Here is a 13,758-nt window from a genome sequence, read left to right on the forward strand (position 1 = left end):
CCCAGGTGGGGCCATCACCGCCCAGAGCAGCTGCAGGTGATTATGGGGTGATTGCGGTGATTATGGGGTGATTGGGGTGATTATGGGGTGATTGCGGTGATAATTGGGGTGATTGGGACGGGCGAGCCCCGCCCAGCCCATTTCCCACCTGCCTGCGGGATTAAAACCGCCCAGAAATTCTGGTTCTGCTCCGGGAAGAGCCTTTGGTGGCGTTTATTCATCATTTCTGAGTTTTTAGGGACAGTAAGTGAATTAGAGGCGGGTTTCCCTCTTCCTGAGGGGCAGCAGCGGTCTTGGCGACCACCTGGATTTGGGGGATGAGGCGCCATGGAAGTTTTGTCGCCTATTTTTGGAACTTTGGGCACCTTCCAGCGCCGGAGCTCAGCACTGAGGTGTGTGTGTGCTCTGTCCTCGGCAGGTCAGGGAGCTTTTTGTCCCCCCTGTGTCCCCAGCAGGTCAGTGAGGTTTCTGTCCCCTCTGTGTCGCTTCTGTGTCCGTAGTAGGTCAGGGAGCTGTGTGTCCCCTCTTTGTCCTGAGCTCTCTGTCCCCTGTGCGTCCCCAACCCGCCGCTGTTGGAGCTAAATTTTGGATTTCCCGGGATGCTCGGGAGGGAGGCTGAGCCGTGCCCGGGTTCCTGCCCGGAGCTGTGTGGGATGCAGAGCCCGTCCTGCTCCTTCCCCTGCGCTCGGAGCAGGGTTCGGTGCCAGCCCCTCAGCCCTGGGGCTGGGAAGGCTCAGGATATGGGAACCATTCGTGCCTCGCGGGATGCTCCCTGCTCCGCTCTGCTTTCCTCTCCATTTGTCCCAAACCTCATCCCTGCTGCTCCTGTGCTCCGCTGGCACCCCGAGGTACGGCTGGTTTTCCTCCTAATCCCCCCTTTTTAACCGATTTTAGCTGTAATGAGTATTTGGCTGTTGTTGGGCTGGGTTTTGCTGGTTTTATTGCTCTCCTTGCGTCCCGTGAGCTCCGCCTGAGCAGCCTCCCTGAAATCCGAATTTTGGGGGGTTTGTGCTATCCCTCTGCTCCCTTTGGAAGGACACAACATTCTGCCGCTGAAAATCCTCTTTTTAAATTATTATTATTGCAAAAAAACCCCGAATCCAAACCCGTCCTGCTCTGGACACTGCTGGGTTTGTTCGGATGCTTCCCCTGCACTCTGGGATTTTTGGGGGGCTCCATCCCAGGCTGTGCCACCCCGACCTGCCCCTCTCGGCTTCCCCCGCTCTCACATCTGGGGCAGGGGAACAAAGGCGCTTTGTGCTCCCTCTGGAGCGGAGTCCTTGTGAATTGTGCAGGAAAAGCAGCGCCTGGGGCTGAGCCAGAGCCTCCGAAGCTGCTGCGAGATTTCCATGCGTCTCTCGGCCTTGGGATGCTTTTCCTCCCTTTTGTCTGAAAGTCGCTTTTGCTTTCCTTCCCCAGCTGAGCGTGCTCCGCTCCCAGCTGGAACCGCTTGGGCTCATCAGTGGCCCCGCCCCACTAATTAACTAATTAACCAATTAACCCCCCCGGGCTGCGCAGGTGCCGCCACTTTGGGGCTAATTAAGGGAAAAACGGCCCCGTGCCTTGCTTGGGATCCTTCCCGGGCTGTGCTGGGTACCAGGAGAGCTTTAAAGCTCCTTTACGTGACCACAGGGTCTGAATATTTCTAGGATTAAAGAGCAGCTGAGCTCGGCTTTTCAAATTTATTTTAATTTTTTTTTTTTTTTTTTTTTCTGAGAGCCTCTGATTCAGTTGTGGGCTTGCCTTCACCTGTCAGGTGTTTGAAGAGCTTCATAAACCTTATTTAGAGGTCCTGGAATTTTTGGCTGCACTCTTGAACCTCTGCAGCAAGTGCTTGTATCCGTGCTTTTCCTAGGGGAAAAAGGGAGGGATTTCCTAGGGGGAAAAATCTGGTTTTTTCAGGAGCTCTTTTCCTGTTCCTCCAGGGGCTGCTGGTGGGAAGAGGGCTCTGATTTGGGAATTGGCACTGGAGGAAACTGGAATGGGAAGCAGGAGCTGGTGCCCCCATGGTTGTCATCTGCTTTAGGAAGTGGGGATGGCTGGGCTGGTTTGTTTTCCTAACTGGAAAATTCTTCCCCTTTATCCCAAAGCACTCATTTCCCTCCTAACTGAAAATTAAAAAAAAAAATAAAAATTGAGGGGAGACAAGGAGAAATCCCACGTTTGGTGAAGGACTTTGTTGCTGGAGGCAGAGATTTGGGAATGCTGTCCCCAAGGGAGGGAGGGGCAGTGTCCCTGCCAAGGTGGCTCTGCTGGGTTGAGTGAAATGAGTCCAGGATTTGACCCCATCCTTGGCTGGGGAGGTGCAGCACCATCCCTGGAAACTGAAAAATGAATTTATGAACACCTGGAGTGCTTGGGGCTCTCAGGGAGAGAATTGGAGAATGAAGAGCTGGGCTGGGGCAGGACCTGGCTCATCCCGTGTGCATCCAGGTCCTGGCAGCTTTTCCAAACCCCTCCTGAGCTCCATTTCTCTCTGCTGAGACCAAATTTCCCCTGGGATGTGCAGGAAGAGCCCCCAAAAGCCTGGGGTGGCACTGGGGGCACTGCCGGGGTGCAGGAGCTGCACATCTGCAGCACAGCTGGCTCAGTATCCCAGCCTTAGCTGGAGCAAATGTGGAAATAAATGGATTTTATTTCGGATCAGGTTGCAGCACAGCCCTGATAAATGAACATCCCATTTTCCCCAAATGGAGGAACCCAATCCTGGAGGTATCAGTGCATCTTTTAATGGCCTTGCTCTGGGAAACACAAGGATTCTGTTGAAATGGGGATGTAATGGTTCCTGCTTCTCCCTGCAAAGCCTTTTGAGCTGGGAAGGAGGCAGGGGATGGTTGGAATGCTGCTTCTTTGTGGGCAGCCCAGTTAAAATCTAATTATCCTGGTTATCAGTCAGTAAAAGGCTCTCCCAGAGAAAAGGGGGTTTTATCTCTATTTGTTTGACAGCAAACCTGAAATGCATCACTTGATACCATAACTGAGCTCTATTCACCCATTTCTGCCATTCCAACAGTAAAAAAAGGGGAAGTTTGATGCTCCCTTTAATGCAAAGAACTACAAAAAAGGTCAATTTAAGTTTTACTGGCTCATTAATTCAAGCTGTTCACTCAAAGTGCATCTTTCCCATGCAATGGCCTAGCCTAAAAATGTTCTTTATTTGGGTTTGGAGATAAATGGCTCATCCAGGGAAAAGCTGCAGGCTCTGGAGAAGATCCTGCATCAGGGAGATGTGGAATAAGCCCACAAAATGGGCATGGAATGATGGGAAAATGGGAAAAGTTTGCTAAATCCAGGTGGGAATGTGGATGCAGCCACTCAGTGCTTGGTTTTGGGGGGCTCTGATGGGATGGAGCTGGATCCCAATTTTGCCAGGGGAAGCTGCAGGAAGAGAGGACAGGTTATCCTGGAATTCTTTTGTCTTTATGGAGGCTGAAATTCAGGAATTGTCTTTGGAACCAGAGGGTTTTGTATCCCTGTGGAAAGCAGGTAACTGATCCCTGGATGAGCAATCCCTCCTGCTGGAAGCTCCACCTGTATGGGATGGAAATGCTGGTGGAGGGAAAGTTAAAAGTGCCCATAAAACAAAATCTGGGTTTTGTACAGAGCCAGAGGGGTTGAGTTCCACACAGGAATGAAAACAAGACCTTGGAGGCTGAGGGTTTGTTCCTTTGGTGTTGGAGTTTTTTTTTCCCTTTTTGGAATGGAATGGAGTCAAAACATGAGATTTTGGATAGGAAAGGCTCCCCCTCCCAGCACTCTGCCTCCCTCCATCCCTCTGGAGGCAGCTGAGGGATCATGCTGGACCTGGGATTCTGTTCCACCAAATATTGCCAGAATTAATCCCATCCCCTTGGACTGTTTGGGCAGAAAACATCAAGTTCCTTCCATGCAGCCAAGAGGAACCATATCCTGAACCCTAATCCCAAAAAAACTGGGATGAAAAGCTTCACTCCCAGCCAGCAGAGATGGTCCTGCTTAAATCAAGTGCCACAGCAAACTTCCTGTGCCTGATTCCCTGCTTGAAATGGGAATGGTGCAAACAGAGCTGGTGGCTCCTGCAGGGGCTGGAATGTCCCCACCTGGCAGGAGAGGGCCTCTGGTGCCATGGGGAAGTGCAGGTGCTAAGGACAAACCTGCCTTCACTGTGGATGAGGGCTCAGCCCTGTTTTTCCAAGGAGTTCTGAGCCTTTTCCAAGTGTAACTCTTGGCTCACGGAGGCTTTGGGAGAGGATGGAGCTGTGGGAGGTGCTGGCTGCCAGCTGCTCTGTAAAAGTCCTGCCTTGATCCTGAATCCCTTGGGAAGCTCATCCTGGGAGGGTCAGGCTGACCTAAATTCTGCTGGAGTGGCTGAGGTGGAGCTGAATGCCACCAAATGTGGCTTTGATTGTTCCCAGAGTGCATCCAGAGCAAGTGGAACATGCAGAGAGCTTTGATTTCCTTGGAAAGCCATTGAGGCCAGAGCTGCTGCCACATGGTTGGGTTGGTTTTTTTGTGATCTCACTCCCTGATCCTTCTGGAGGAGTTTCAGGAGGAGCTTATCAGGCAGCTGGGAATGGCTGGGAGAATCCATGAATTTATCAGACGCCTGGGAGACTCTGGAGGAAACATTTCCTGGGATGAGCAGCTTTTCCTCTTTGAAGTTCCCATGAGTTCAAGGCAGACATTTCTTGTCGAGGTGGTTTTTTGAGGGGGGATGGAATGCCATGGGGAAGGAAAAGTCCATGTTTTTATGGAATTCCTGGATAACACTGGGCAGGGCAGGGTGTCTGCAAGAATTCCCCATGGGAGTTTGCAGCACTAAGGGCTGGTGCTGCTCACAGCTGCAGTTCTGCACTCAGGAGTCTCCCAGAGCCTTGGGGGGTTTGGCTTCCTGAAGGTGCCACCTCCTTATCCTGGAACTGGGATGGAAATTTGGGCATGGGAATTATTGTGTGTTTGATCAGGGGATCCCCAATGCCTGAATCATGGAATGGCTTGGGTGGGATCTGTGAAAGTCCTCAAATCCAGCTCCTGCCGTGAGGATTCCCAACTTTCCACTGTCCCAGGGTGCTCCAAACCCTGTCCAGCCTGGCCTTGGGCACTGCCAGGGATCCAGGGGCAGCCACAGCTGCTCTGGGCACCCTCACAGGAACAATTCCTTCCCAATATCCCATCCAGCCCTGCCCTCTGGCAGTGGGAGCCATTCCCTGTGTCCTGTCCCTCCATGCCTTGTCCCCAGTCCCTCCCCAGCTCTCCTGGAGCCCCTTTAAGCCCTGGAAAGGGCTCTGAGCTCTCCCTGGATCAGCTGAACAACCTCAGCTCTCCCAGCCTGGCTCCAGAGGGTTTCCATCCCTCAGAGCCTCTCCTTGGCCTCCTCTGGACTCACTCCAGTAGCTCCATGTCCTGATGTTGGAGTTCCCAGAGCTGGAGCTGCTGTGGGGTCTGACCTGAGCGGGATAGAAGGGAAGAATCCCCTCCTTCCCCTGCTGACCCCGGGCAGGAGGATTCCCTGTGCTCACCTCCTGGGTGCCATCCCCCCTTCCCAGAAGGGTTTTCCTCCCTGTATGTGCCTTGGACAAGGTTCAAACAGAGGGAAATGGGGTTGGAATCCCAGCTGTGCTCAGGATTAGCCCAGTCCAGGTGTCCTGGTGACATCTGCACACCTGGGCACTGCTGGCCCAGCTTGGCTGGGTTCCCTCTGCAGCTCCAGGGGAAGATTCCCTGCTGTTGGTGTGCAGGAATTGTTTCATGGAGCAGGAACATTTACACTCCAATCCTCCTCCTTTTGGGCAGAGGACAGTCCAGGCCCATTTCTCCAGCCTTGCTTTCATTAGTGCGGGGCTGCAGTTCATCAAGCCCCATAAATATTTATATCCTGAGCATTCCTTGGAGCACTGCAAGCCCTGGCCGTGATTTGAGGGGATGCTTTGTGTTGTTTGTTGTGCAGCAGCTTTGCCATGGATGCTCTGACAGGGAATTCCCTGGTGCTCAGCAGGGAGGCACGTTCCCCTCTGGGTGTGTTTGTGAGCCTGGTAGGAGCTGTCCTGCTCTCAGTGTTCCCCGAGTGGGTGTGGAGCAAAGCTCGGTGGGGATTCCCCCATGGATGCTCTGAGTCCAAAGGATTTGCAGCTCTGCCAGCCCTGAACGCTCAGAAATCAGGAGCTGTTTCCAAAAAATCATGGATTTGTAATAAATGAGGGAATGGAGGGGGATTCTGGCTCGTTTCCCAAGAGCTGTGGTTCTGGGTGAGATCATGGAATGGTTTGGGTGGGAAGGGACCTCAAAACTCCTCCAGTCCCACCCCGGCCATGGCAGGGACACCTCCACCATCCCAGGGTGCTCCCAGCCCCGTCCATCCTGCCCTGGAACATTCCAGGGATGTGTCCCCTCACTTGAGAGGCAGGAAATGCCAATGTTGGCTCTAATGGATGAGGATTTATTGGGATTTTAGTGGCATTTGGATTTTGGACCTTGTTCTTGCTGCTCTAACGAACCTGGTTGGTTGTTAAGCCATCAGTGCCAGTGGACATCACTGGGAATGACAAGAATGGAATTACAGAATCATTTAGATTGGAAAAGACATTTAGGATCATTGAGGCCAAGCATGTCCTGAAGTTTTAGGTGTTTAACTGTTGATTTTATTTTTTTTAACTGAGAAAATGAAAATAAAATGGTCTTTCCTGAAGGTTTTTCCAGAGTTCCGTGGAGTAAATGGGATGTGTGGCTATTCCTAATATTTATACTCCCAAAAAATTCCCTGATTTGGTGCCTGAAGGAATCAGCTGCTGGAGGAACCTGTGCATGTTACTTCCATATGAAAGGATTCCTTTGAGACTGCTTAATATTTTTCTTCCAAACCTTTTATTTGTTAGAATGAACTATTTCTGGAGAATAAAAGGAGGAGAATTATTAAAAATTATTAATTATAAATAAATATTAATAATTATTCAAAATTATTATTATTATCAGAAGTTCCTGGTGTAAAGAAAAATACAACCCCAAAGTCCCTACTATTTAATCAGTAAATCTAAGTGTTAACAGCTTTAATGAATTAATTGTATATATTTTGTTCAATTAGAGGATATCTTTATTTTAAATTTTAATAGAATATTAATTTTCCTTCTCTCTTTTTTCCAGGCAGGATTATTGACTCCACACTGTGAGAATTCCCCTCCTGAACACCTGTGCCAGGTACTGCATTTCTTTCATTGCATTTCTGTGCTGTTTTCCTGTTGAATGCCACTTCCAAAGGTTTTAATGCTGGAATATTTGTGCTGTGCTTGCATTTGAATTTTACTTTTGGTGGTCTGGGCTCCGTATTTTGCTCCCTGGCATCTCAGATTTTAATTGCAGGAAGAGGTGGTGGAGCCTTGGAAAAGAGGGATATTGTGCAGAGTGAATTGAGATTCTCGAAGGCCTTGGAAAACCCAAGATCTTTACTCCCTGTTGCTCCTGCATAGTGTGGTGAGGGACTTTGAAAACAGAGATGTTTTTGTGCAGGGTGAATCAAGGTTCATGGAGGTCTTGGAAAACGTGGGAATTTTGGTTCCTCCTAAAGCTCATGGTGAAGTGTGAAAATGGTGATCCTTGGAAACAGGGATATCCTTGTACAGAGTGAATTGAGGGGTTCATGGAGCCTTGGAAAATCCAGGATCTTTGTTCCAGTTGTTCCCAGAGCTCATGGTGAGGGCCCTTGGAAACAGGAATTCTGTTGTGCAGAGGGACTGGAGGTTCACGGAGGCCTTGGAAAACCTGGCATCTCTGTCCGGATGAGCACCTGGGCGTCTCCGCCGCTCCGGTCGTGCTCTCCCCGTGCCTGTGTAACTCAATCTTCCTCCCAGCTGTTCCTGATCCCAGATGGAGCCTGTCAGGAGGAGCAGCCCCATGTGTGACCTGAGCCATCCCCGTGGCTCGAGTGTCTGAAATCCTTTCATGCTCCTGTCAGCCCGAGCCCCCCGCCCGTTTCATCACCTCGCAGCTCTGGCGTGTGCCGGCACGCAGCGCCCGAGGTGGGCTGGGGAGCGCTTGACCAATTTCTGGGATGGTTTTCAGATGGGATTTTATTGGTTTATGAATTGTTACCTCTGTTTCCTCTCCTAAAGGAGGCTGCAGAAGTAGAGAGGGAATCAAGGCCAATTCTCCCTCTTTCCCAACACGGGGAAGCCAATCCCGTGCATCAGCCCCGCTCCCGTCACGTGCTCATCCTCCACGGATATTTTCCAATCCCAAACCCGGCACTGAGCCTCGCTGGTGTTTTTTGCTCCTTTGTTTATTCCCCAGCCGCTGGGGATGAGCGCAGAACCCCGCTGGCAGGAACATTTGTGGGAAATCACATCACGTTGCACGTTTACACGAGGCCAAATCCACCAGAGAGCCCCCGGCGAGCGCTCGCGCGGCCACGGAACAGATTCTGTTCCCATTACTCACCAGAGAGGCTCGCTGGGTGTTTATAGCTGTTGGGTGGGCAAGAAGGTTGGGAAGAGCCGGGATTTGTTGGAGCCTTTGATGGTTGAGGCTTGGGTGGGAATGAAAGCAGCTGCCCTGGCTTGAGTCATGGGGTGGCACTGGTAGCCCTGACTCGTGGTAACTCATTTCTCACTGGAGTAACACGTTTCTGTCTGTGGTGACTCGGGTTTGCCTGCTCAGCTTCTTCCTCAGAGCTGCAGGCATTGCTGGAAGGCTCCGAGTCAGTTTTATGGGTTGTTATGACTCGGCCTAAGAGCCGGATTTGCCGGATAAAGGAGCCGAGGGCTCTTTGTTAATGAAATGTGAGGACTTCATTTAGCAATTCCCGCTTAGTGCCTGTGCTCCTGGAGAGCTGCTCCTGAGTGATGGCTGGTCCCAAATTCTCTGCTCCCAGTGCCCTGCACTAATGGATAATTTTGTGTTTTCCTTGGAGAACACTGGGAAAAGCAGCTGTGGCTTCAATGCTCAGATTGAACTTCACAGCTGAGTAAAGCATCCCTTGATGGCTCTGCTTTCCTGCAGGGGAGGAGAAAGCCCCAATAAACTGTTCCAGTTGTGGTTCTGGAGACAAATGTGGGCTCTGGTGGACACTGGTTAAATGGAGGTCAAGCAAAAAGTTGCCTCATCCTTGAAGGATTTGCTTGACAAAGGTAGCTGGAATAAAGCCGGGTGTTTTTCTGGAGGGCTGGCCGTGTATCTGAGGAGAACAATTAGTGTTTTACAGGCTGAAGCCACACCAAAGGATCCAAAACTGGCTGAGACATCTGAAAGAAAAATCCTCCTCATCAGGGAGGTTGGTGCTTGGGCTCAGTGAGCTTGGCCTGCTCTTGTTCCATCCCCTCCTTGGCGACCCCGAGTCCTGATAGAATTCCTGCTGCTGGAGCTCAGCCTTGGCTGGGGAGGGCAGGGTGGTGGTGGAGGAGCTGTGCTCTGGGAGCTTTGCAAAGCTCAGCCCACGGAGATGAAAAGGGCTGGGATGCAGCTGGAGCTGGGGTTGAGGCAGGGGTGCTCCCCATGGCACTTCCAAGGGAATAAATAAAACCTTTGGGAGCTCCCAAAAGGTCACTGGGGTGCTGGGATGGGTGTGAAGGGAAGCTCCATGTCCCTCACCAAACTGGTCCTATTTTTCTTTTCCAAAGGATGTCAAAATGTAGAAGTTAGTGTGAAAAAAAAGGGCTAAAAAAACGAGAGCAAGAGATTGAAAAGCTCTTAATCTACTGCATTTCTGAAGAAAAAGCTAAAATAAATGGAGTGAGTTGGTATTTATGCACTGGGATTGTTTTGAAAGAGAAAACTTTGGAAACAAAAGGATAAGATAGAGTGAGAATCCGAGCTGGAAGTGAAACCCCAGCACTTTCTGCCTTGGCCAAGGCCCAGCCTTTGTGATGGAAGTGCCACAGAGGATTTGCTGTCCCCTGCTGCTCCTCAAACCAGCCCTGCACAGCAGGCTGCTCAGCCAGAACCCCAATTTTAGGATTTTATGTAGTTTTGGGGGTTTATGGAGTGGGGGAGTGAGGAAATGGGATTGTTGGGGCGGTGCAGGAGGTCAGCACAGATGAGTTCATGGTCCCTTCAGGACTCACAGCTTTGTGAAGAAATGCGCTTGAAAATCCTCTGGTATTGCAGGGGAAGGGATTTTTGTTCCTGGGGATTTACAGGAGATTGAGACCACAGGAAGATCCTTGTTGGCTGCAGGTCCCACCACGAGGTGCTGGCTCCTGTGTCCCTGCTGTGGTCCTCAAGGGAGTGAAGTTCCTAGAGCTCGTTACTCTAATGAGTTTTCTCTCATTAGGCATCACAAAATAATATTTAAAGGACACACTGGTCAAAGAAAGCAGTTGGTTGTTGGGTGCTTTTAGGTGTTTTTATATTATGAATATTTGGAGTTGAGGGCAGCTTGGTGCCTTGCACTGGGAACTCTGAAATGAGCAGTGGATTTTAGAGAAAAATCCTAAAAGGAAGCTCTGTGTCTCCTTTTTCTTCTTTTCCTTTCAATCTGATTTATCTCCAGACATCTCCATAGGTACCATTCCCTTGTCATGTTCAGAGTTCCATCAGGACAGACGTCTGAAACAGAGGGTGGTGATAAATCCCCCCCTTAAATCCCATTTATTCACTTCCCAAAATAAGTCATCTGGGGAAAACAAATATTTGACTGTGTAGGAAAACCAGGGAATAAAAATATTTCCAGATCAGCTGTGTGACTGATGATCAGTTCTGGTTCTGATCCTGTGCTGGGGGACTGATCCCAGTGGTTCTGTGCTCCCTGAAATCCCATTTTTCCTTCAGGCTGTGCTGTGCCTGTCCTGCCTTTCAGTCCAATTCCATTTTGCTGCTTTAATCATAAACCTGAGTGACTTTAATGAGCTGTGTTGTGCTGAATTGCTTCCAGACTGGAGGTGAAGTGCCTCCAAGAGGAGGTAGATAATGTTCTCCATGTGATCCTGTTGGGATGGGACTGAAGGATGCTGAGGAGTTTGGGGGTGTTCCCCTGGTTTTGTCATCGTTTGAGCTGGAAAGGAAACACCTCTGGCTGTCCCCTGGAATGTGAACCATGTCCATCATGGATTGGGGTTGTTGGGATCCATCTGCTCTGGCAGGGGAGGAGCAGAGTGCTGTGAAAAATCAAGTTCAGAGCCCTTGGAGCTGAGCAGATCCCTGTGGTCACAGCTGGGTGGGACTGGGAGGGTGAACATCCCTCAGTGTGGCACAGGGGATGAGCTCCTGAGCCCTGTGAGGAGCTCAGGAAGCTCCCAGGCTGCCCAAGGACAAAGAATTGGTGTTCCAGGGGTGCAGGGTGGCCCTGGGGACACAGCTCTGCTGGCCTGGCAGCATCTCCAGGCTGTGGAAGCTGGGAGAAGCCTCCCCAGGGCCATCAGCTCAGAACTTGCAGGAGGGATTTAATCACAAAATTTATTTGGCTCTGAAGCCTTTTTGGGGCAAAGCAGTTCCTGGGGATGTCCTGGAAAACCAGAAGGTAGCTGAGGGGTTCCTGGGGGTGTTCTGGAAAACCAAAACTGGCAGAAGGGTTCCTGGAGTTGCTCTGAGAAAGAAAAAGTGGTGAAGTCATTCCTGGGGGTGTTCTAAAAAACCAAGAAGGGGCTGAGTGGTTCTTGGGGATGTTCTGGAAAACCAAAAAGGTGCTGAGTGCTTCCTGGGTTTGCCCTGAGCTGGCTGTGGCCCCTGGGGTGGCAGTGCCAGGCTGCCACAGTGGGCTGGTGATGCCCAATTCCAAATAACATCCAGCTCAGAAAGAGGAAAAAAGCCCTGCAAAAAGCAGCCAGGATGATTGGACTGATCAATTTTTTTGTCACTTATCTCCAAGATTTGAAAAGCTTTCGTGGGAATGGGAGGGAAATCAGCTGCTCTGGGGGGCAGGAAATGGAATCTGGGGGCCCAGCTCCCTGTGCCTCAGTGGGAGCATGGCTGTCCCCACAGGAGCTGTGCAGACGTTTCTTTTTATCCCAAACAGAGCAATTTCCTGCCTCCCTCCTGTTCCTGTCTGCCCGTGCTTCCCCAGGAGCCCTGCAGCAGCAGGAATGTGGCATCTGTCAACACGTGCTGCAGGAGAAGCACAGGAGCTGAGAGTGGGGCTGAGTGTGTCTGAAATAATTTCATTATTTATGTGCTGCTGGAGGAGCAGGCAGGATGTGGGGAGCACCAGGACTGTGGGCTCAGAGGGCAGAGGAGGTGGCAGAACTGCAGGTGACAGATGTGGCAGTTGTGGTGGCATGAGGTCAATCTGGAATTACTGAAAGGAGCAGATTTCAACAGGGTTTAGTCTGGGGCAGCTTCAGCTCTGTGGGACTTGGAGCTCTCTTACACCTGTTGGTTAATTTGCTTTTTTGGCCAAAACTCTTCTCCTGCTGCATCCTGAGGTGCTGGCACCTCTTGGAATCATAGATTGGAGGCCCTGGAGCATCACTTGAATTTCCAACCTGTTACTTCCCAGTGAATTTAATCCAAGTTTTTGGGTTCATTTGTTTAAACATTAAATACTGGGCTAAATCTGAATTCTCCCTCTTGGGTTGGATGTGGGGGTCTCCTGGAGGTTTTTTATGCCATGTGAAATCTCCATCACACCTCATTTATCCAATGCAGGTGCCACCAGCAAAAAAAAAAAAAAAAAAAAAACCAAAAAAAACCCCCCCAAAAAAACAAAAAAAAAAAAAAAAAAACCACCAAAACTTGTCCTGAATGGGCTCCTCTCTTGTAATGCTGAGTTTATTGATCATTTAAACCTTAAATATTGGGCTGAATTCAAATCACTTTCCCCTCCTGGATTGGACCTGGGAGTCTCCTGAAGGTTTTTAGACCCCGAATCTCCATCACACCTGATTGATGCCCCCAGAAAAAACAAAATAAAACAAAAGCCTTGTCCTGAGTCAGCTCCTGTCTCATAATGCTGAAAAATGAGACCTTTGGTAACTGGGGCAAGAAAAGTGCTTTGATTATCATCATTCCCTGCCCCAATATTGCTGCTGCTGGGCAGGGAGGGGAAGGATGGGCTGGCAGGAGCTGAGGATGCTGATTCCATTCCCTCTGGCTCCAGGTGGGACTGTCCAGAGCAGCTCCCTGAGCCCAGGGATGGATTTCAGGAGCAGGGGATGGCTTTGAGCTGAGCCTACAGAACAGTGCCCTCTCGTGTGCTGACAGGGCTGCGAGCTGCACTCCCTCCCTAACTCCTCCTGGATTCTGGAGTGTGCAGAAGGAATTCAGCCTGACCTGTGTGCACAGGTTGTTATTTGTATTTTTTCCTCTCTGTGGCACAATGGCTCTAAAGATTTTTTGTGACAGATTTTAAGTTATGTTAATGAATGATATTTTTTAATATAATTTATAGTTCAATAAACTGATTTTTTTTTTTTTAATTCTAATAGGGAAAAATGTTGCAGTGTGATGCAAAGGCCTAACAGCTCTATTTTATTTTATTTTGATGTTGAAGCTGGCAGAGGTTGCTCTGTCTGGCAGCAGCTGAGCTCAGGTTTAAGGTGTAGATTCCAATTTCAGAATGATCCCAAAAGAGAAAACCCACCATGACTATTTGCATTTCTGGGTGGTTTTGGTTTGGCTTTTCCCATCATTGTTTGTCTCTGCAGTGGGACTGTTTGAAGTGCTCAGTGAGGTTCAAATCCTTCTTTTGCCAGAGATTTTGCAGATTCCAAACCTGTGTCCTCTCTCCTGTGCTGCTCTTTGGGCACAGCCTCCCAGTCCAGCCCATTTTCTCCATCATTTCCCTGTCTGGGGATGATGAATCCCATTCCTGATCTCATGGAATCATTGAGGCTGGAAAGGAGCTCCAGGATCAGCCAT

The 13,758-nt window shown here is 50.0% G+C and overlaps 1 long non-coding RNA gene across 1 annotated transcript in view; it reads left to right on the forward strand.

The window, feature by feature from the left end:
- The first annotated feature begins 204 nt into the window (after window positions 1–204).
- The window catches only part of LOC132079287 (uncharacterized), a 31,771-nt gene continuing 18,217 nt past the window's right edge, over window positions 205–13,758 (forward strand). Inside the window, exons 1-2 of the long non-coding RNA XR_009419380.1 lie at window positions 205–392; window positions 7,117–7,170. This is a non-coding gene — a long non-coding RNA (uncharacterized LOC132079287). The remainder of the gene's footprint in view (window positions 393–7,116; window positions 7,171–13,758) is intronic.

Source organism: Ammospiza nelsoni, chromosome 13, assembly GCF_027579445.1.
Source record: "Ammospiza nelsoni isolate bAmmNel1 chromosome 13, bAmmNel1.pri, whole genome shotgun sequence".
NCBI lineage: Eukaryota > Metazoa > Chordata > Aves > Passeriformes > Passerellidae > Ammospiza > Ammospiza nelsoni.